Source organism: Schistocerca serialis, chromosome 1 (assembly GCF_023864345.2).
Source record: "Schistocerca serialis cubense isolate TAMUIC-IGC-003099 chromosome 1, iqSchSeri2.2, whole genome shotgun sequence".
NCBI classification, from domain to species: Eukaryota; Metazoa; Arthropoda; class Insecta; order Orthoptera; family Acrididae; genus Schistocerca; species Schistocerca serialis.
Genome location: NC_064638.1, coordinates 885097535 through 885119751, shown reverse-complemented (window position 1 = coordinate 885119751; position 22217 = coordinate 885097535). Strand labels below are relative to the sequence as shown.

The 22217-nt window shown below is 43.5% G+C and overlaps 1 protein-coding gene and 1 non-coding gene across 2 annotated transcripts in view; one reads left to right on the top strand and one right to left on the bottom strand.

The window, feature by feature from the left end:
• LOC126411093 (clustered mitochondria protein homolog) overlaps window positions 1–22217 on the top strand; it is a 369115-nt gene that overhangs the window by 148024 nt on the left and 198874 nt on the right. The gene's annotated exons all lie outside the window — the stretch shown is intronic.
• On the bottom strand, window positions 19968–20042 carry Trnai-uau (transfer RNA isoleucine (anticodon UAU)). The gene has a single exon. It is a non-coding gene; the product is annotated as a tRNA-Ile (tRNA).

Sequence of the window (22217 nt, the reverse complement as noted above, 5' to 3'; positions counted from 1 at the left end):
ATCAAATACATACGAATTATAAAAATGAATGTTTGTATATGGGTATGTTCTACATCTCCACCTAAACCACTATATCCATTTCAACCAAACTTAGTACATATGTCCCTTACTGTGAGAGCAAGAATCGCTGTCGGGATAAGAACCATCACAGTTCAGGAGATATGGCGTAATAGACAATGAGATGCATGAAAAGCTGCCATATCACACATGACGTTTAAATTTATTACTTCTGTGCTGCTAACTCTATTTGCAATAAATTTCGCAGTCCGTGTCCAAATATACCGCTAAATGCACCAACGAAATTGTATCATAGTACCACACACAGTTCAGGAAGGGACCCAGTGAAGTTTTGACGTCACAATAGTCGCCTGGAGGCCTACGATAAAGACTGGCCGCGGCCCGTACGTCATGAAGGTAGGCCAAGCTCTCTCCACGCCGCAGACAAACTACGTTTCTACACCTGTTTACCCGTAACTAGGTGTCTATGTACAAACGAGAATTGAATCTTCTACTGGAATCCACTTGTATGGTATCATACTGTTATTAATCCTACAATGATAGGAAGTCCATAGGCCGACTAATAATTTGTTGCGGCCGTACTGGGTACAATTCAATTAAAGTCATACCGAAATGACGATCATTTGCATAAGGCACCACATGTTCTATGAAATGAGGACAGTTACTCAGAAGAGACTAAATGCTATTAACAAGTCGTTCTACCATTTACATCGAGAATTGATTTTGAATTTTGTTGTACGTCTGATAATCAGTAAGACTTCATAATAGCATATTCCAGTAGAAGATGGAATTTTCGTTAGTACGTACACACCCAGCTGCGAGACAACAGGTTTAGACACGCAATTTGCCTGCTGAGTTAAGCGACCGACCGAGCGAGCGAGCTCTGGCCTACCTTCGTGACGTACGGGCCGCGGCCTGTCTTTCTCGTGGGCCTCGAGTCGCCTGCCCGACGTACGTTGCGAACGCTCGGCTACGTTCGGCGCCAGACAGAAAAAAAATACGTCAATGAAAATATGCCCAATTAAGTCTTTAACTTTGTCATATTATGAGACCTTACGCTACGTTCCTTTCGGTCCGGTTCAGGGGATACGAGATGCGTGAAAAACTGTCGCATCCTGCATGGTGTTTGCTACCAATTCTATTTGCAACATATTTCGTAGATAGGATTCACACACATGCTATTGAATGCACCCGCACAAATATTACGTTGTACGACTCATAATTTAAGAGGCACGACGTCATAAACACGGACATGCGTGAAAAAATGCCGTATCATTCATGAAGTTTTAATATATTAATTCTTTACCACTGAGACGTATAGTCTAGTCAGGAAAAGCGCAAACTGCTGTAGACAAAGACAGCAGCTAAAGAGCGAAGATGAGGCGTTGCCATAGAGACGTTTAGAATATCACGTTGTAGAAACGCGAAGCAGCTGCGCCCAGAAGATAGACTGTCCGTGATATTGTAGTTACACATTTGTACATTACGCACACACATTTCTGTGTACAATCGTTCGAAGGTGTTTTTACGAATACATGGAAATGAACTTTTTTCGATATTACAGTACAGACACGGTCTATTTTTCGTTTTCGTTTCTAACAGGAAATTGGCAAAATGAATGCCAATGCCGTGTTTTTCAAGTAGTAGTCATTAAACACTGTTTAATGGCTAACCCAGTTTTATATAGTATTGACGTAATTATCAGATCTCTCTGTCAGCTTTGTTTACCAAGAACCGGACGAAGGATGCTTTTAGGTCCTGAATGATGAATTGCAGGAAAATCGGAAAATAAAGTGGAATCGTAATTGTTATTTGTTGCTGTTTTCTCTTAGACGCGAAATATCATGGCATTGCCTGCTTCCACCGTTTTTTGAAATTTGGTAATGCTATGTCTCGTCCGAAAATCCAGCTTAAGAAGACTGATCTGTGGGGAGAGGACGGAGTGAGGGCTTGATTGAGCGAAGCGACGCACGTCGTTCTGGGCGCTCTCCCTCCGCTCGGAAAGTCCCCGCAGCCGCGAACTGTAATCTGGCGTGCTAGTGGTTTGGCGAGCCACGCTGGCCCTCTCTCGGCTGGCTTCCTGCTTAGCGGCCACAAAGACCCGGCGTGTGGTGATTGCGGTTTTGATTGCTCCACAGTCGTCGATTGGGTAGGGCAGCGTTCTCGGTAGGGCGTTGGAAGGGGGACGCCTGATTGTGTCTGCCGTCATCTTCTAACTTTTTCCCCGTATTCCTCTTGATTCTCGCCCTCTGGTCGAAATGATGCGACCAATAGATCCTAATTCGCGGGCAGTGACGGATATTAGTAGGATGAAACGGAACGCGTCTCCCCCTGCCGCTCTCTCGTGTTGTGATTCTATGATTAAACAACAGAACGTAGTGCTTCATAACGATAGAAACATCTCGGAGCCTCAACTAAGCCACTCCTTGTCGCGAGTACTGAACTGCAAAAGGCCGAGAGTCACTACTTCCGAATACACCCCGCCGTGGAAGAAAAATTCCTTCAGCTAGCTTCGGTTCTACCGATGAATGCTCACCAGTCATCGTTAGACTGCCACATATGCATTGTTGTAAATATTAGGGTATAGTGCGAAAAGATGATTTGCCTGATCGTATTTCGAAGGCGTTTCACTGGTTCATATTTGTATAACGCGATGGTCAAATCATACGTCAAATTTCATCAAAGTGCTCTTCAAACCAACCAGAAAGTTCCTTAGGGTGGCCCAGTAAGCTCAGGAGGCAAACATGATCGCCAAAAAGCTTGGAAAAAAGTCCATTTACTTGTTTATTGTACCAGCGTTCCGAGCCATTCCAGAGGCAGCGCGCTCGATTGATCATTTGGACCAACCGTTATAAACTCACAAGACGCTCAATGAAAGTAGTCATGCCTTAAGAGAGTGTGCACAATTCGACTGGTCATTACCATCAAGCTGACTTTAAGCTAACATTGTTACGTACGCTACGCAATGCTAGCATCACTTTAATATTTTATTCCTAGACTAAAGAAACTTCAGTATACATGCTTCACGAATGGTGCCAATAGTGTTTCAATCTAATCGTGAATTTGGTTACTGTTTGCCACCATATGGACAATACACAAAGCCATTTAAAATAAGTGTTAATAAGACCACTACTGAAACCAGATGGGTGCCAAACTATACAGTGAAGAAATGTTTCCCGATGGCCACCATATCAGTCAAATAACCACCATAATATATTTGGAAAAACTTGTTATGCTTCTTTATCCATTCGACAGATCTAAACACAACACAACATTCCATTCATTCATCCTGTTTTAACTCAAATGCCAATACTTCTTGCTGGATTCTTTTTTTATGTAGACGTGTCTTGAGTCATGAGTACCTACATATATGCCTCGGAAAGGCTTTTCAACTGTTAATTATTCTGGAATTGTTCCAGCCGACATTCCGATTATGACAGCTGTTGCACATTTTATTAATATGTATCTGGAATCACGGTACGATTCCCAACTGTTCCCAAGCATAATTCTGTCAGTCAACGTTGTGCAACTGAGCTGGTGCTCGTCTCGCTCTCAGTATGATGTAAAACTCAAGTTTTTTTTTTTTTTTTCTTTACTGGAACTCAGCATCACGTTACATGCAGCGTCAGCAACAAAACTAAAATATTACGTCAGCTGGGACTACATAACCTGACAGTGAATCAGTCAACCTCTTAAACAACCCTCTTGTGTGCCTCTTCTTCAGTTAATCTAATGTTAGCTGAATAGGTGGTGTAAGTACATGTGTACTTAAATGTTTGTTACTCGCCGTGTTTTGCCCGCGAATCATATGATTGAGCTTTGAATGGAAACTAAGCGTTTTCTTCGCTTTTGATGTGGAAACCACCTAAATGATGATTTATTATGTTGTTTACTATAGTAAAAATAGTTTTATACTTCATAGTGGCAAGTTATGTTTAAGATGTTGAAAGCGAAGATACAATACTGTGATGTACCCAAGTTTAATCCTTGCTTACCAATAATTTCTGAAATATTCTTGTTGTTGGAAATATCACGACTTTATGCGTCAACCACCAGAATCCTTGCCCAGTTATTGTAGGACTTCTATGCAGTGCATGGATTATGACTCCTCGTGTTTAAAACTGTTATTGAAATTGTACGAATACGTGCACCTCGTCACTGCCTTTGTAATGGTTCAGTCAGTTCACGATATTACACAGTTACTCTGTGCGCTTCAGATTTATGTTGTTAGTGACTGGAACTCTGGCTACATTTATGGAGGAGCACTATGTGAGGACGTTTCTCATAAATATTGTACGTCTGCTAGTACTGTTCGATGCCAATACATTTGCCATGTCTTTTCTAGTATTCCTTAACGCTCGTATTTATATTGCGGGGTGTTTACGAATCGAGAGCTGCCTGAATTAAGTCCCGTCAAGCTTTTTGCAGTCGACCCTTTGTGCTGTATCATCTCATAGAAAATACCAGTCTCATAGGCAGTTGTTGTTTACTGCAGAACACACTTGTGGGACATGCTTCAGATAGTTTCTTGCGTTACTCAGTTGGTCTTGTGTAACCTGGATGATGCCATTCATTTTCCGAGGACAACTGCCTGAAGGTGTGCCTGTAGCACGACGCTTTTGTGTCTGCTTTTTCTTGGTCGACCTCCTTAGGACATGAACACGCAGGTGATTCGCCATCACTACAGATATTAGGATTTGTCAGTTTTCAGGGTCTTTCGAACACACCGTGTAAATTTCTAAGCAAGTTCTATCGCCATCTCAGTGTAATTGTGTTCCGCTTGGCTAATCCCGAGATTCGAATAGGCTTTTGATGTGTCAGCATCGTCTCAGCCGATCCACAATGTTCAATCGTGTATGAGAAATGTTGTAATGGTCTCTTAGCGGCGATAAGAGTCTTTCTTCACGCCAGACTCTATCGTGATGTCTTTATCTAAAATTACAATAAGTTACGTCATGCTCCCTTGTGTGTTATTGCTGCATACATGGTTGCTTACATTCTAAAGTTTTTTCATTGAGAACCCGTGCTATTGGAACTAACGAGGTGTGATAGTGTACTCATGCATAATGAGCCATAGAGAGCTGAGTGAATCGCATTTAATAGATGTTTCCTTGTTTGGAATCTGATTAGTTTCACTTACAGCCTCTGAGGCCTTTCTTATAGCACTTTGTTGTTCGGCACTGGTATGTTCATCGCAGTATTTCCCTGTGTGTGATTACAAGCGTTATTTAATAATCTTGTACAGAGTATAAAGACAGATAATAGATGACATGAATAGGGGTCTTCATTTTGTGCGTGTTTCTGATCGTGTGTGTGACACATAAGTTTCTTGCGTATAAATTTTGCATTTTGTCGGGTCCTAGTGATCTACAATTAGATACATTTCGTTGACGTAAAACGCTGAAAAGGTGGAGCGCACAACTCACCACAGCCTGCTCTTTCTTCGTTGATCCAAGTAGCGTCTTTGTTACATGTTGAATATTGCCATCTGCGGATTCCCGAATGTAATATCTGTTGTTCAAAACAGAGGAATTACCGACATTCAGCTTTGTGAGTGGTGACTGATTTGCATCAATGGGCAAAGTTGAATATTTGTACCGGATCGGGATTCTAATCCGGATCTTCTGCTCACAACGCAGATGATCTGAGCCGTTGTTTGGTCTGGGCGGACGTCATATGACACCCTTTCATGTTTATCGTTGAATATTTAACTCAATTTGTTCATTACAGAGGCAGCCAATGATCTAACCGAACACACTGAGCTACCGTGCCTAATCCACTAGGCCATGCGGACACAGTAGTAATCCCAACTGCACGGACTACCTTTGCAAGCCTCCCGTCAGACCCAGCTTCTCAACAACCTACTGACGTAGTGCCACTGCCCATTACCCTCATTACTCGCGGCTTTTCGCCGATTCCCGTATTATTATATATGTACTGTCTGATTACCATACATACATGTTGAAGGATGCCATATTGCGCCAATCCTTGGTCTCTTTAATGTGTGGTGGAATTTCTTCCCTCTTTCAAACTATTGTTTTTCTTTCGGTTTCTACTTGCACTGCATCCAGAAATCTGGGCAGACATTAGCGTTAGACATTATTCTTTGTATCTATACACTGTCTGTTTTTCGCTTAGGGCCTTTGATGGTCTTTGTTTTCGGTACTTCTCAATGGTGTCATCGTTTCGGGGCTTCTGCTGTCGTAGGTATCCTTCAAGCCTTGCATTGTTTCTTCTTAAATCACATTCATCAGACGCTATTCTAACTAACTGTTTAGAGTGATGATTTTGTGTTTTCAGACCTGCAGTAAGATCTGCAGCTCACGTTGTATTATGGCTGATATGATCAGGACTAGTTGCTTGGTACAATTTTACTACGAGGGGCGTTCAGTAAGTAACGCAGCACATTTTTTTGCTCGGCCAATTCTGATTGAAAAATGGGTTTTTTTGACATCGTTGAGTATTCCCGCTTCAGCTCCCCTAGTTTCATGAATTTCCGATGGGTGACCGCGCCGTACGTAATATTCAAAGTGGCATCTGTAATGGAGGTGCTTTGCAAGCAGAGAGCTGACACAGTCTCTTTTGTCGGAAAACCAGAGCATCGCAGATGTTCATACGCGCTTCCAGAGTGTGTACGGAGAGCTGGTAGTGGAAAAAAAGCACGGTGAGTTGTTGGGCGAGGCGACGGTCATTATCGCAACAAAGTCACGCAAACCTGTCAGACTTCACGCGTACTGGCCGGCCGCTCACAGCTGTGGTTCCTGCAATGTTGGGACGTGTGGACACACTCATTCGAGGTGATGAGTGAATCACAAACACCTCGCTGCTCAACTGGACGTCTCAGTTGGTAGTGCTGATACACTCGTCCACCAGTTAGTGTACTCAAAGATACAGTCCGGATCTCGCACTTAGACTTCCATCCGTTTGGCCCAATGAAGGATGCATGCCGCAGCAAGCAGGGCGTGGATGATAGGAAGGTTGTTGAGGCAGCAAGACGTTGGCTCCGACGTCGATCAGTGGAGTGGTACCATTCCGGGCGTCACAGGCCGTCCCAGAAAGGTGGCGGAAGACCGTCGCAATGAAAGGATATTATGTTTAAAAAACAGGGTTTTGTAGCCAATACAGATGAGAATAATATGGCGCATTGGGATCCTGAATGAAACCAACCTGCTTTCAGAAAAAAATGTTGCATTACTTATTGAAAGCTCCTCGGACTACTACTACTACTACTACTACTACTACTGCTACTACTACTACTGTAGTGGTACTGCTGCTGCTACCGCCGCCGCCAGATTGGTCAATATACCGAACATACGCCGTCAGTGGCTAGCGGACCGAATTGGTTCATGAAAGTTGTCGCTTGAGAACTGAGAAGTTGACAGTCAACTGTTGCAACACTTTAGATCGAAAAACATACCCAACGACTTTGAATCTTTTGGGACTCAGAGGTTTCATTTCTATTGTGTGGCACTTTGCTAGACAGGAATCCGCCCATATAACGAGCTAATTTATCCCCCCCCCCTCCCCCCCTCCCCCCCCTCCCCAGATTGCAATGGGCGTCGAACAATTCCTACTTTAGTTGTAAAAGACCAATTTCTCTTTGTTTATTAGCGCAAGTGCTGGACGATGATAGTTATTTCGAGTTATTTTAGAACAACGTGATTGTTACGCCAAAATTATTAATTTGTAATTTCTTTTGTTAAGTAAACTTACGTGGGAACTCTCAGGTGTTAATTAGGAAAGTACCTGCACGGTTTACTCTTGATGTGATTTTCTTAAAGGCAGTCTCTTTCTCCGAATGTTTCGAATACATAATGGAAGCACAAACCCAAGGCGTCACCGAATTTGCTCATCTTTTGTAGGATTGTAGAATATAACCAGCTGTAACAAATACTGCTGTAGAATGTTGATTCGATTCTAAAGCGTTTTCGAGAAATCTCTGTTCGAAGTTCCACGAACCAATTGAATACCATTAGAGAGCGCCAGCTGTCCAGTAGCGGCGTCAGCGGGACTGGCTGAAGCCATGGCACACGGAACTAGTTATCTAACGTTGACGTGGCACTCTATTAGTTTCGCGACGTGCCTCCCTACTGTTTCACGTTGAGGAACACATGAAACACAAAATAAGTTCTGCTGTATTTCGGCTACGGGCCAATTAAAGTAGGACCAATATGAAACAAGAACGCTCCCTACGTCACAAGCAGATTGCTCGATGGCCGCAGAAAGTTAGGTGGGTTTCGTGTTATGCCTTATCCCATGAATGTATGCTCTTTCCTAAGCAACAGAACATTGAATGTCTCGAGAACGGCTCGTTATTGTTACCATTTGTTGTAATGAACCATTTTTTTGTTAATGAAAAAAGTTTCGTAGTTAATTACTATCGCGTTACAACTCGCGTATTGTAAGAGTATGCCATTTTAAGGCAACGGCACGTTGAAAATCATTGACACCCTAGTCGCTGTTGTTGGGATTTGTTGTAATTAAATTTAAACTAATAACATTTCGAAGATTAAATCGTATAAAAGGCTTTAATGTTAAAATTAATTCACTTAAGTTAGAGCCTAACGTAATGGGAAGAGGCACCATGTTGCAAAGCAGTTAGGTCGTAGTTAAAGGGTTCGAGTCCTGCTGTAACTAAAATTTATCTCCTTCGCGTTTTCTGAAAGATGGTGGAACTTTTTTGCGAAATTAAAAGAAATAATTTATGTAATACCTGATGTTGTGTAAATATATTCTTTATCAGGAGCGAGTTTGTTCGATTTGGAGAACTGTTATAAGCTGACGTCCATTCTGGACATATCTTTCCTTTTTGCTTTATTACGTGTTCACAGATACATAAAATTTTTATTTATGTATACCATAGAAAGAATAACACTACTAGCATATGGACAATGAGGAAATGTGCGTTTTGATAGAGCTAACATAGGAATTTTACGACCGTCAATTTGCGTGAAAAAAACTGCGTTGTTTGCGAACCAAATGAAGCCGACGACTGGCACTGGAGAGCCCCGAGTTCGGAAAATCGCATTAACCAGATCGTCCCGTGTGCCAATGGTCTGTGTCTCGTGACATTGGAAAACCCTTCTGCGTGCACGTCAACATTAATTGCCTCGTCCCATGTGCCGATTGCTTTAGACAGCATTCTGCCCGTATTTCTTAGGTTCATTTTCTCCGATACACTGCTGCGCGTATTGTAGTGAACTTGTACCGGACTATGTGTTTCGAAAAATGTGCACTGTATCTGTATTGCTATCGGAGCATTAATAGAAAGCAGCTGTGTCTCCTATTCTAGGAATGTGCTTGGAATTGCATGCTTTGCAACCTGCTGTACACAGAGCGCTTCATTTCGGTACCAGAACTAATGGAGTTATTGCCAAACAGTTCATAACAACTCGTATCGCTGTACGCCGCAGATATATGTTGGAAAGTGGGGCCGTTACCAGGGCCTTCAATAACGATTGAAGAGGCGTCAGAGGAGTGTTGGTGGCTGGCTAGAAAAAGAAAAGGTTGATACTCAAACGCACTGGGGTCAAACTTCGTCTGCCACGATAAAGCGTTACTCTTAACACTGCTGCTCGGCGGCTAGCGGACAGACTCGTAAAGAAAAAAATCTCGTTTGAAGTATGAAAGTCTGGAGATCAGGTAATGGCAGAACTGAAGCTGCGAGGGTGGGTCGTGATTCATGCTTGGGAAGCTGAGTTGGTAGAGAACTTGCCTGCGAAAGACAAAGCTCCTGGACCAGGCGCACAGTTTTAATCCGTCAGTAAGTTTCAGGCTCGTAAAACTTTTAACTTCGGTTTCTCGGAAACGCTTGAGAATCAAATCGTACTAGAGTAGCATTTGATTCATCTGAGTATACGCTACTATCGAGCGGATAACGAACAAAAACATTTACCAGGCGGATATACACTGAAGCGCCAAAGAAAGTGGTACAGGCATGCGTATTCAAACAGGCTGAATACAACGCTGTAGTCGGAAACGCCTATACAAGACAAGAAGTGTCTGGCACAGTTGTTAGATCGGTTACTGCTGCTACAATGGCAGGTTATCAAGATTTAAGTGAACTTCCTGGCAGATTAAAACTGTGCCGGACCGAGTCTCGAACTCGGGACTCAAGATTTAAGTGAGTTTGAACGTGGTGGTATAGTGGGCACACGAGCGTTGGGACAGAGCATCTTCGAGGTAGCGATGAAGTGGGGATTTTCCCGCACGACCATTTCAAGAGTGTACCGTTAATATCAGGAATCCAGTAAAACATCAAATTTCCGACATCGCTGCGGCCGGAAAAAGCTGCTGCAAGAACGGGCTCAACGACGACTGAAGAGAATGTTCAACGTAACAGAAGTGCAACCCTTCCGTAAATTGCTGCAGATTTCAGTGCTGGGCCATCAAGAAGTGTCCGCGTGCGAACCATTCAACGAAACATCATCGATATGGGCTTTCGGATCCGAAGGCCCACTCGTGTACACTTGATGACTGCACGACCCTAAGCTTTCCGCCTCGCGCCGTCAGCACATATGTTGGACTATTGATGACTGAAACATGTTGCCTGGTCTGACGAGTTTCACTTCAAATTGTATCTATCGGATGGACGTGTACGGGTATGGAGACAACCTCATGAATACATAGACACTGCATGTCAGCAGCGGACTGCTCAAGCTGGTGTGGAGGCTCTGTAATGGTGTGGGGCGTGTGCAGTTGGAGTGATATGGGACCCATGATAAGTCTAGATACGACTCTGGCAGGTGACACGTAAGTAAGCATCCTGCCAGATCACCTGCATCCATTCATGTCTATTGTGCATTCCGATGGACTTAGGACTTAGGCAATTCCAGCAGGACAGTGTGACGCCCCACACGTCCAGAATTGCTACAGTGGCTCCAGCAACATTCCTGAGTTTAAAAACTTCCGCTGGCCACCAAACTGTCTAGACATGAACATTATTGAGCATATCTGGTATGCTTTGCAACATGCTATTCAGAGGAGATCTCCACCCCTCGTACTCTTACGGATTTATGGACAGACCTGCAGGATTCATGGTGTCCAGCACTACTTACGCGTGCTCGCGGGTACCCTAAACGACATTAGACAGGTGTAGCAGTTTCTTTGGCTCTTCAGTGTAGATTACCATGTCAATTCATTGTGAGGACACACTGATAGTGTTCCATTGTTTCCGTTATGGAGTGGAGGTAAATGCTGGGTTGTTTCGAAGCTTGGTTGACTATGAGATACGAACATAAAATACTGATCGTATATGTCGTCGTCAGTGTTCAAGGAACGCTTTTTAACCCTTTGCGTACCAGTGGTTGTTGCCTGAAACCATTTAATTTTTTTCAATACCATCGTCTTTCGCATTAAGGCACCGACGCAAATCAAACCACTAGATACAAGTTCATTAAATTTTAGGCCCAGTTTTGCTTGATATCTAATAATTCGTTTTAGACATTGAGTTCCTGGAAGGTTCGAGATGTGGGTCTGATCGCCAAAAAATGCGAAATTGCTTTCAGTTATATCTAATTAAATAATGTGTGGTTGAGAACTGTGTGTCCCAGTGGTTCCAAAATGAAACCGCACCTTAAAAACAATTAATTGCTCGCTTTTGCCAATTTCTTCTTGTATGCATTCCTTTTATGACAAAGGTCAATTTAACGAGAAATTTTAATTTTCTTTTATATTGTTGGTATTCAAAGGGTTAGGTTCGTAGGCCGCAGAGGTGCGTGAATTGAGCGACGCTGTGGAACATGTGCAACAGACCTAACGGATGCGTGGCTGTGCTTGGTTTGCTGCTAATTTTGTCAGTTAGCGCACTCCTAAGAACTTGGTTGTTTGCACATGTCCGGCGTGCAGTACGCACCAAAGACTCGCGGAGTCACCACCACTTCCTGGCCATCTCGGGCTGCCTATTGTTAAGTTACTAGAGCTACATAATTAATTGTTAACAATTTGTTGGGTGATAGTCACCTAGGAGCAACAGTAAACTCAGACTGACGGAAAATATCTGATCGGATACAATGTCTAAGGAACAAATTTCATTGAGGTTCAGCCACGAAGTGAATTCTAGTGATGCAACACGATGTGACTAGTGATACAAACCGAACAGGGGTAGTCTCGTGATAGGATGCTCTCGGGGCCTCGTGGCTCCGCCAGTGTCAGCCCACACACTGAAAGTCTCCGGTGCGACCACTAGTTGATCCTTGGATTACTTCTGGCACTGGGTACACTAATCAATGGCAATGTTCTGTTAAGACACAAAGGAATCAAAAACATTATCTGAAAGTGGGCACTGATTTTTATCAATGGAAAAAGGTGAAAAATTAGTGCTGGACTGGGCTTCGAACCCAAGTTTCCTGCTTACTGGGCAGATATGCTGATCACTGTGCCAACTGGTCACACTGGTCAACACAACTGCACTCAACTACCCTAGCGCGCACCCCCCCCCCCCCCCCCCTCTCGTCAGATCCAAATTGTCAACTTACCTACACACAAAGGATGTAGTGCCCCTTGCTCATTATCCTCATTACTCGCGACATTTCTCCAGTTCCCATAAAAAGAGCGTGCACCATCTGCAGTAAGATATTATGTAATGGAGCGCTATGGCTTTCAAGCCAACCTTCTGGTTGATGATACATTTACAATTCTTTTGGTGTTTGTAGTAGACAAATTTTAGATGACTTATTTTAGGTTTATGGTCCAGACGTGCTGAATTAGTGAAAAACAACAAAACACTTCTTGGGCGTCTACTAAACCCACACATTCACTAGATGCACAATTATAATGTACACGATGGGGCAAGTAAAAGTGGCCCAGATACAGAGTACCAGGATTCAAAGAAACACAGCAAACGAAAGGAACTACAATACTAACCTGACTATATCAGATGGTAAAAGTGACTCCCCCCCTTCATCTCGTGGCACTTTTGGGCCCTATCAGCAATTTGCTGGGGGCGGATCGAAGCTGGAGTGCCGGAATTTCTGCAGTCTTATCCTAAATATTCTGTTACTGTTCTTGAAGACTATGGAGGTTGTTGGGATACACCTTACACTTGAGCGCTCCCCACACAAAGTAATCGCACACTAACAGATCACCAGACAGCCCTCTGCTAACAACTCTGTGAGACGTAAAGATTGTGTAAATGTGCTCCAAGGTTCGGCCGGCGGTATGGGCAGTTGCACCATCCCGCCGGAAGAAACTGTAGGTCTTTTCCTCCTCCGTTAATGCTGCCACAAATGGTTTCAGAATGTTGCCAATGTAACGCGACGAAGTTAGCTCGTGATGAAAGAAGATGGGACCAATAATGCGGCGTGCAGACACTACAAACCATACCCCAGCCTTTTGATCATGCAATGGTGTTTCTTGGAAGCTAGACGGATTTTCCGTTGTGCAAAACCTAGGACTCTGTGAATTGACATAACCACTCTGGCGAAACCAGGTTTCATCAGACATAAAGTACAGATCCACGTCCAAGCCATTCATTGTTATCTCGGAGAACAGCCACTCACAAAAGTGGAACCGTTGAGGAGCATCCGGCTGTTTTAATGCATGAACAACGCACACTCGGTAGGGATGCATGTGCAGGTTCATGCGGAGTATTTGTCCACATGATCGACGTGATATGCCGGTCTCTTGCGACAGGTATCGTGTTGATTTGGTGTGACTCTGAAGCATTTTCTGGTGTGCGGCAACGTTTCGAAATGTTTTTTGACTTGTTCAAAACAGATCTTGTCTGATGACATTTTCAGTCTAAGCACTCTTTGCTGGCATTTTAATGCCGTTAAACTTCTCAGTAAAAACTACTGACCACATCGTTTCTACAATTTCGTTGTCATGTAACTTTCCACAACGAACAACTGCTGCTGTACTGTGAGTACCATTGTCCCCTCTGCACTGCTCCACTCGCTGACACAGCCCGCACTAAGTTCTGTACAGGTGTGGGTCACGTGGCAGGCATGCACGTGGTGTGGTTATACATGTTCACGTGCAGTCGTATCCACTCGTCCAGGCCACTTTTATATCACCCACCGTGTAAACTGAAGCGATGGATGAAAATTTGTATCAAGGTTGAGATTCGAACACGGGTCTCCTACTCACTAGGCACATTCGCTAAACGCTATTCCTCCCTGGCATGGTTTTGCACAACTGCATGGACTACCCTAGCAAACCTATCTTCTCAATCCAAATTCCCAGTCACGCCTCATCCCACTTAGTATTCCCCTAAAATCAAACAGTATTTCAAGAGGCCCTCCAATAGTTTTGTAATAGGATCTCAGCTTCGAACGAAACGGGGATCCTGCGTGAAATCCAGGCATAAATGCTTTAATCAGATGAAACAATATGGTTCCAGATACCTTTCCAAGTCTCCCCGATTTCGTTCGATGTTGAGCTGCTTTTCCAGTACAGTTGGAGAGTTTCTTGCAAAACTGTTTAGGGGCATATTAAATGAGCTGATGCGGGAATGGGAATTTGGATTGAAGAGAGAAGCATGGTAGGGTGGCCCGTGCAGTTGTATAAAGCCACTGTACGGGGGTAATGCAGTGGTCAGCCAACTGCCTAGTGAGCAAGAGATCCAGATTCGAATCCTGACCTCGGTACAAATTTTTATTCGTCGCTTGAGTCTGTATATCTACAGCGTAGATGTTTGTGACATGAAAAGGTCTCTGTAGCCATATAGTTTAATAAGATGCACAATTGCCGGTCGAGTAGTAGATCTGTAATAAATAAAATCAATTCTTCGCACTTCACGCGCAACGCCTTTACTTATTCCCACTGATCTGAGTTGTGTACTGCCGACATTTTTTCCTCTTTTTTTCCTGTTTCTGTACTATTACTGTTAAACACAGATATAATTAGAAGTTGTTTTTGATGCCTCTGACGATTACGTCCCTTACCACGATAAGAGACGGTGAACGCCAGCAAAACGAGCCCACTTTCTACTTTGGGTAGAAACCGGACCGTTCTGCACAAATTAGTAACTTTTTCGTTTAAATTGCTATAGCTCAGAATGGCGTTGCATGGTTCTTGTCCGCCGATACATTAACGACGCGCCAATAATACATTTTTATTGCGTTGTGTACCATTATATAAAATGATACTATGCAAATGAGTGGAACGCGTATTGTATACTGTAGAAAGAAGAACTAATCGCGCACGTAAAATAACAAAGATCGACAATGGAACAATCCTACAGCTGCTAAGCATATGTTACTGTTTAACGGTTGGTGTTCTATCCACTGCTGGTTGCGCTTGTACAGTGCACAAAGTGAGATCCTTCGGGTTTTCGAAACGCGACAATACTGTCAAAAATGAAGCAGTAGAATGGTACTTTTTTCTCTTTGAAATTTCCTGATAGCTTCAAAAAATGGGAAGCTGGAAGCACTTATCTCCCGAAAGATTATAACACATTACATTACCACTAAAAAGTAATCGCTTTCAGCATTACTTCTGTATGTTTAATCGCGAAAGGGTGCTGTTACGGGTAGATGGCGGGACGTAATTTCATTGCGGGATAATATGGCACAAAGTAAAGGTTAAGGAACCAGTATATCGATTTTAGGTACTGCGAATCATCTCCACCGCATCTCCCGCGGAATAATTTTGTTGTTACCGGCACGGCCTGAGACGTGGTTCGAAACGGTGTACTTGCATTAGACAAGTCGTAACTTTCCTGTACAAATATCCTAATTTCGTTTTTCATGGTGTCTGGTAATCACAGTACGAGATTACCAAAATTGCTTCTCCTGAAATAGCAAGGATTTTATGAGAATTTGAGCCCAATATCGACAGACTATTAGGCGAAAGACATTGCAATTAAATGTGTTTTTGACATATAAGGTTTGCACCACGTTTCCATACTTAAGTGTCTGTGTCAGTTTGTTGGTAATTATTGGTGTTCTACAAGCAGCGTATATGAGTGAGTTACGTAATTTTATTATTAGCGGGGTGGGGTGGGGGTCTAGTGCAGGAAACGCTGCAGATCACACTGTGAAGCATGTGGCTCTGTTCTGTTACTGGGGCTCCTGCCACTCTGAAGTTAAAGAACTTTCATCTTGTAATCGCTGTTCGCCTTACAAAGCGTGAAGAAATTTGTTAGCTAAGGTAGTTACTCTATTGGATCGCCATTGGCACGCCCTCTTCACTATTCACCCAACGAGAACGCGCCATATTAAGGTGCTGGTCATTCAAATTCTTATCCAGCCGTCCTGATAAACGTTTTCCGTTGTTTCCGTAAATCGGTTAAGGCAAATGCCAGGTCATTTTGTAAAGGATATTGGCGATTTCCAGTACCATCAGTACGCAGTCGGACATTATGCTCCGTCTCCATGAAGTTGTCGTCGACGTGAAGTTAAACCCTGATCTTCGTTCGTTTCTTCTCTTTTCGACATCGTTGAACATCTTTGCTTTTCATCACGACAAACAGTTCTCCACGTATTACCAGAGATCCCAATTAAAACCTGGTTCTGTAAAGAGTTGTCTGTTTCCTTTTTCTCATCTCGTATCTTGCTTTGTAACTGACGGAGCGTATGTGCCTCAAAAATTGAGCCTAAAATCGTATTACATTGTTAATAAAATCAGTATATGAATGGTGTATTTCTTAAACGATTCATGCCGTTCATAAATTTAAGAAGCCTACTTAAATGGAGTTAAACGGAATGATCATGTTTGTCAAATTAATTGTAACTAAGACAAAGGGTAGAGGTTTATAAGGACAACTTGCAAAGTTGCAACCGAAGGTGGCAATTTTTTTTTTTTTTTTTTTAGCAAGCACTGGAATTACTTGGTGTATGTCAACGGGCAGTGAGATCGTTTTTACGGAAATAGACTTGTACTACACTTAACGATCCTAGGATTTTCCTAATATTGGAAATAAAAAGACTGAAGTTGTTGCTGTTGATATGACTTCTGAATACTGGTATGGCGCATATTAATTACGGCGAATGCGGCATTGGTAATATCTGCAGTCCAATTTACCTTAAGGGGGTAAATCGGAACTCTCTCCCCCACACCAGGACTTTCATAGTAACCCAGAAAAATAAAGAGCATGACAACACGTACTACCGTTCGATAACGGCCTGGCCTGCTGCCGCTACACTTGCGATTTCTTCTTGGAAGCCCGTGGCCCTAAGCACCTGCAGTTCGGTACCACCTGCCTAAGGGCGGCTTGCAGTTCTGCTGCAGTAACGGGGGAGATGCCGCGCTAGGGTCGTGAAATATTTTCACTGTGTAGGTGACCTCTTAGGAACTGCCACCTCAAATACGTGCTTCACATAAACATGTCGCTGTTCTTGACGTGTTGCTCGACTACGCGCTATTACAATCTGGTGAATCTATGGTGGTTAACGGTAACACCTGTCATCAGCACGTGGTGCCGGCAGTCTTGTGCCGGCGATGGTCGTCCCAGTGTCGACTTACTTAGGTACACTCTGTACACGGCGGCACGCGGAAATTGCAGTAGAGCAGTGCCTGCGCAACCTGGGAGGAGTTAGTGTCTCACTCTCATGATCCGGCAGCGATCACTTTTGGTAGCTCTGTGTGCTGTGAAAGCCAGCTGTAAACTGTCGAAATTCTGTTTAAATGGTTGAGAATATCATTTCGCATTTGGGGTTGCGAACCAGCTGTAGTTTCATCAAGAAGAGAGAAAGCCACCTAAATCTATAGTCAAATATTTATCTCTAGTACTGGTTTTACAGTTGAAAGTACGTGGGCGCTGTTAAAGCTTGGCTTACATCCCGTACTCAATATCTATTAAGCTGTACGGCCAGGTTCGTGCTGCAGAATGGCGTGTGCAGTACAAATGTAAAGGCACACACATAGTCATTGCTTAAAATCAGTGTCATCATTGTTCGTGTAACTCTTGTCTCATCGCTATTTCGCGCTGGGCAAATTATTTCATTGTTGGTTACGAGACCACATGGGCAGACGTGGTGAACCCATATTCCACTGACATGATTTCTTACTTTCTTACGGCATATTTTCTGAGCATTTTGGTACGAGGTACACGTGATCTTCGGTGGCTCCTTCTAGGGTCCAAAGTAATTGCATATCGTTTAATTTCTTCCCCCATTTATCATTGTGTCTATCGCAATGAAAATACCTGCACCACAGTGAAGGTATCGACTGCTTGCGTTGTGTATATTGTCCGAAGACGAACTTGGTCCATTCACTCACGGCGCTTCCTGTTAACAAAAACTACCAACTTCGCTCCTCACACTCCAGTTTTCATTCCGTACTGCGCGGATCTGTCGGAGGTTTGTTTCTTTGGCAGGTTAGTTGTGTCTTAAGAGCGATATACAGATTTTTGGATAGGTTTAGTGACGAAGACATGACCGATGTGCACCTCATATATGGATTTAGTGTGGCACACGTTGCGATGCTATGCTACTCTTACAGCGACGACACATCTCAGTACTTCTACATCTGAGCTTTGTTGCAATACGCTTTTTTGTGTTGTACGTTTTGGTGATTGATTGCTTATAACAAGATTTTAAGCTGTTGTGAAGAAGCAGACCATTGGTGTAACAAACATAACTGACAATTTACATTGTTGCTCTGTATCGAGCCACCGAAGAGGCTAGACAGTTACACGAAAATACTCCCTGAGGAACCTCTTCAATCTTTTCGATAGGTTTCAGGTTCAGTCTTTATACAGCCACTGATGATGTCATTTGGATGAATAAAATTTCTAGTCGCCGAGCGTCATATAATAAAGCGGACTTCTGTTTGAACTATCCCCGTGCGAATATTCCAGGTTAAGAGGCGCTCCGAGCGTTTCGCAGCTGTCTGTTCCCACATCCGTTTCTGACGGAGTGGATAGGAGAAACGATGTCCTGACAGTGCGGAATTGCCGGCGATCGGCCAGATGGCGGCTGGAATTCATCGCGGGCCTCGCGTGACGGTGGCGGCGGCGTCGATCACGCAGGGATCGATACTGCAGCTGCGGCGCCGGAGGCAGTCGATGTGAGCACCGCATCGCGCACGTATCTGGAAGGTTGCCGGTGGCCAGATACCTGAGTATGTCACACACATGGTTATGCCGTACGATAGCCTCTGGCGTATTAGATATGAAAGAGACCGAAAGGCTGTGGGCCTGCGTTTCGGCAACTGCTGTCAGGGGAAAAGAAAACCATTTATAAGACCAGCAAAAGATGATTTTCATCTTTGTGGTCATAGGGAGTGCAGACATTACAGCGGTTTTTGAGACTGGTAAAGATCTCTTGACAGCTACGGGTACCTTGAGAGTTGCCCTCATGAAAACTTCGGTTGTTCCGCTTATCGTCCACGTAAATAAATGGACAGCGAGACCCCACAGCCAAAACCGTCAAGGAAGGAAAATGCTGGAAGAACACAAAGCGATGGGAGTAGCCTTGTGTGTTTTTGAGACTACTAGGGCCATTGATCCACGTGGAAACTATTGTTGACCAGTTTAGCAACGAATCTGCCGTCGTAGATTACTTAATTCGGAAAGACTGTTGTTTAAACACACGTTTGATCATTTAGACTCAGCTTTCGCTTTATTTCCCTAAATCTTTTGAAAGGTCTCGGTCAGTTTCCTTTCCTATTTCCTCCCCTTCTGCACCCCCGTCCTTCACCCACAATCCTCTGCTTGGGCTTTTCGTCTCTAATGACATCACTGTCGAAGGAATGTTTAGTCTTACTACTCCTTCCTTCTTTAGCTGATCGAACTATGCTTCAAATCAGTGATTGTCAAACGTATTGGTCAAGAGCTATTATTGACATTGTGGGGCGGCACCTCGAGCCGCATATATATCGATCCTATTATTAATTTGTAATCTACGTAAATTAATATCTTACAAGCAGCCAGTAAAGCAGCTGTATTAAGGGCTTAATAAGTTTCCCACATGCTCCCACGTACTGATCGTTATTAGAATTATATATTAATACCTTCAGCTGCTGACGGGCGTTGATATATATAAACGGGGACAGGTGAAAATGTGTGCTCCGACCGGGACTCGAACCCGGAATCTCCTGCTTATATGGCAGACGCTCTATCCATCTGAGCCACCGAGGGCACAGAGGATAGTGCGACTGCAGGGACTATCTCGCTCACGCCTTCCGTGAGACCCACATTCTCACCTTATATGTCCACACACTACATTCGTAGTGTCCCTACGTAACGTACTTATTCCTCGTGGAACACATTCTTACCAAGTCCCGTAAGAGTTCGGGTAATGTGTGTGCATCCGTACAGAAGAGGAAGGTCATGGCCGGTATTGCCAGAACTATATACTTATGTGGATGTGGGCCGGCCTCTGGTGGCCGAGCGGTTCTAGGCGCTTCAGTCTGGAACCGCGCGACCGCTACGGTCGCAGGTTCGAATCCTGCCTCGGGCATGGATGTGTGTGATATCCTTAGGTTAGTTAGGTTTAAGTAGTTCTAAGCTCTAGGGGACTGATGACCTGAGATGTTAAGGCCCATAGTGCTCAGAACCATTTGAACAATTTTATGTGGATATGGTGTCTGTTCTTTCGGATAAGTCGACTTAAAAGGACCATGGAAGCAGTTGTGACGTTGCTCATCGCAACCTTCGTAGTATTTGTAGAAATAAGCGAAGCGTTTGACAGTACAAGTTGGAATAAGATATGTGATAGCTTCAGAAGAGTGGGGATAAAATATAGACAGATGCGTAATCGACAATATCCACAAAAAATTAGTAATAGTTATAATACGAAAAAGCGAGAAAAACGGATGCATATTAGAAAGTATGTAATTCAAGCTTTCAGCATTTTATCACCGCTGTTGAACTAGTATTTCGAAGAAATTGTTAAGAAAGTGAAATGAAAATCCTCAAGGGGAACAGATCGCAGTGCAAAGTGCATACACTAAAAATAGCTCACCTGCCAGAGTCTGTGGAGGATGTCGTCAGAGAACTGTCGAGTGATACAGGCAGCCTATTTAGTGTAGCATAGTCTGCCGAGAAACGGTGCTTATCTCAGACGTTCAGATCCCATTAAGAGAATTTTACAACTGAATTCCGGGTTTGATGGCGATAGTATCGGTTTTTGATTGCTTACTGAGTTGTGTAATGTCTCAGGTAGTGGTGAAGGTGATACATGACCAATTTCGTTTTATGAGCGTCATCAGAGGTGGGCGGGAAACTTAGTGGGCAAAGGCGCCAGTGCCCTGGACGAAATTTTAGTTATAAAGCAACTACATGTATTTTGTAATGTGTGCATTACACAAGTGCAGTATGTTTTTTTCTCTCTTTCAGGTACGTGTGTGAATACACCGGCTTCAGCCTGCATGTCCCTCTGTTGTCATTGCGTTGATTCTATCTGGCGTTCGTGTGTTTGGAGCTGCCACATGACAGTCATGTCGAACCGAACTCAGTATGTATAAATTGTCATTTGCATTCTCTCTAAGAGATCTCCGCAATATTGTAAAAATATTGGGAGACAGCTAAATGAATACTTGTACAAGAACAGCATGCATTACACGGCGACGTGTGGCCCTGCTGCGAAAGTGTCAACTACAGCTATTTATTTCCAGTGGAGCCATTTTCCACAGTTTTGTAACGCAAGGAAATTCCTCCTCTGTTGTACTTGGTACAAAGGACAGCTTCGCTGTCGATATTAGTTATTGTTTAACACCACAAACAGTCATTAAAATTCCATAAACACCATTTTGTTCTCGGTTGGATGCAGTTTTAACCTGCTTGTAAATGATGACATGCTTGTAGCGTAAGCGTCGTTATTGCATATAAGAGCAGCAGGGAAGAGTTGTACAAAAGAAGCGCAGCTGTCGCCTGAACAAAAACATGACATTAATACAAGAAGAGAGTAAACGACGACAAACATATTATTAGGAAAAACCAGCAATAGCTCCGCTAATTTCGGGTTCTACAATACTCTTGTGTCTCAGTCAAGTTCCGCACTCCAGTATTAAAACTCCTGAGATTGTAGTTCTGTGAAAAATGATAAGATTCAGATGGGCGCCTTCGTCTTTGCCAAGATAATACAGAAATCACATTCACAATTACTCACATATGCGTTGATTTACAGGGGCTTTACATGACATAAATGAACATCTTCTGAGACAAGTATTACGTTTGTCCTAGGACAGTAAACACCTTGAAGAAGCAGGGTTAGGCACAAGAGCTTCCATCTCATCGAAGTCCCACATACTACTAGAGGTATGAAATTTTAGTCTTGAGGAAGAAGTTACTGAAAATTGTCTCTAGCGCAGCA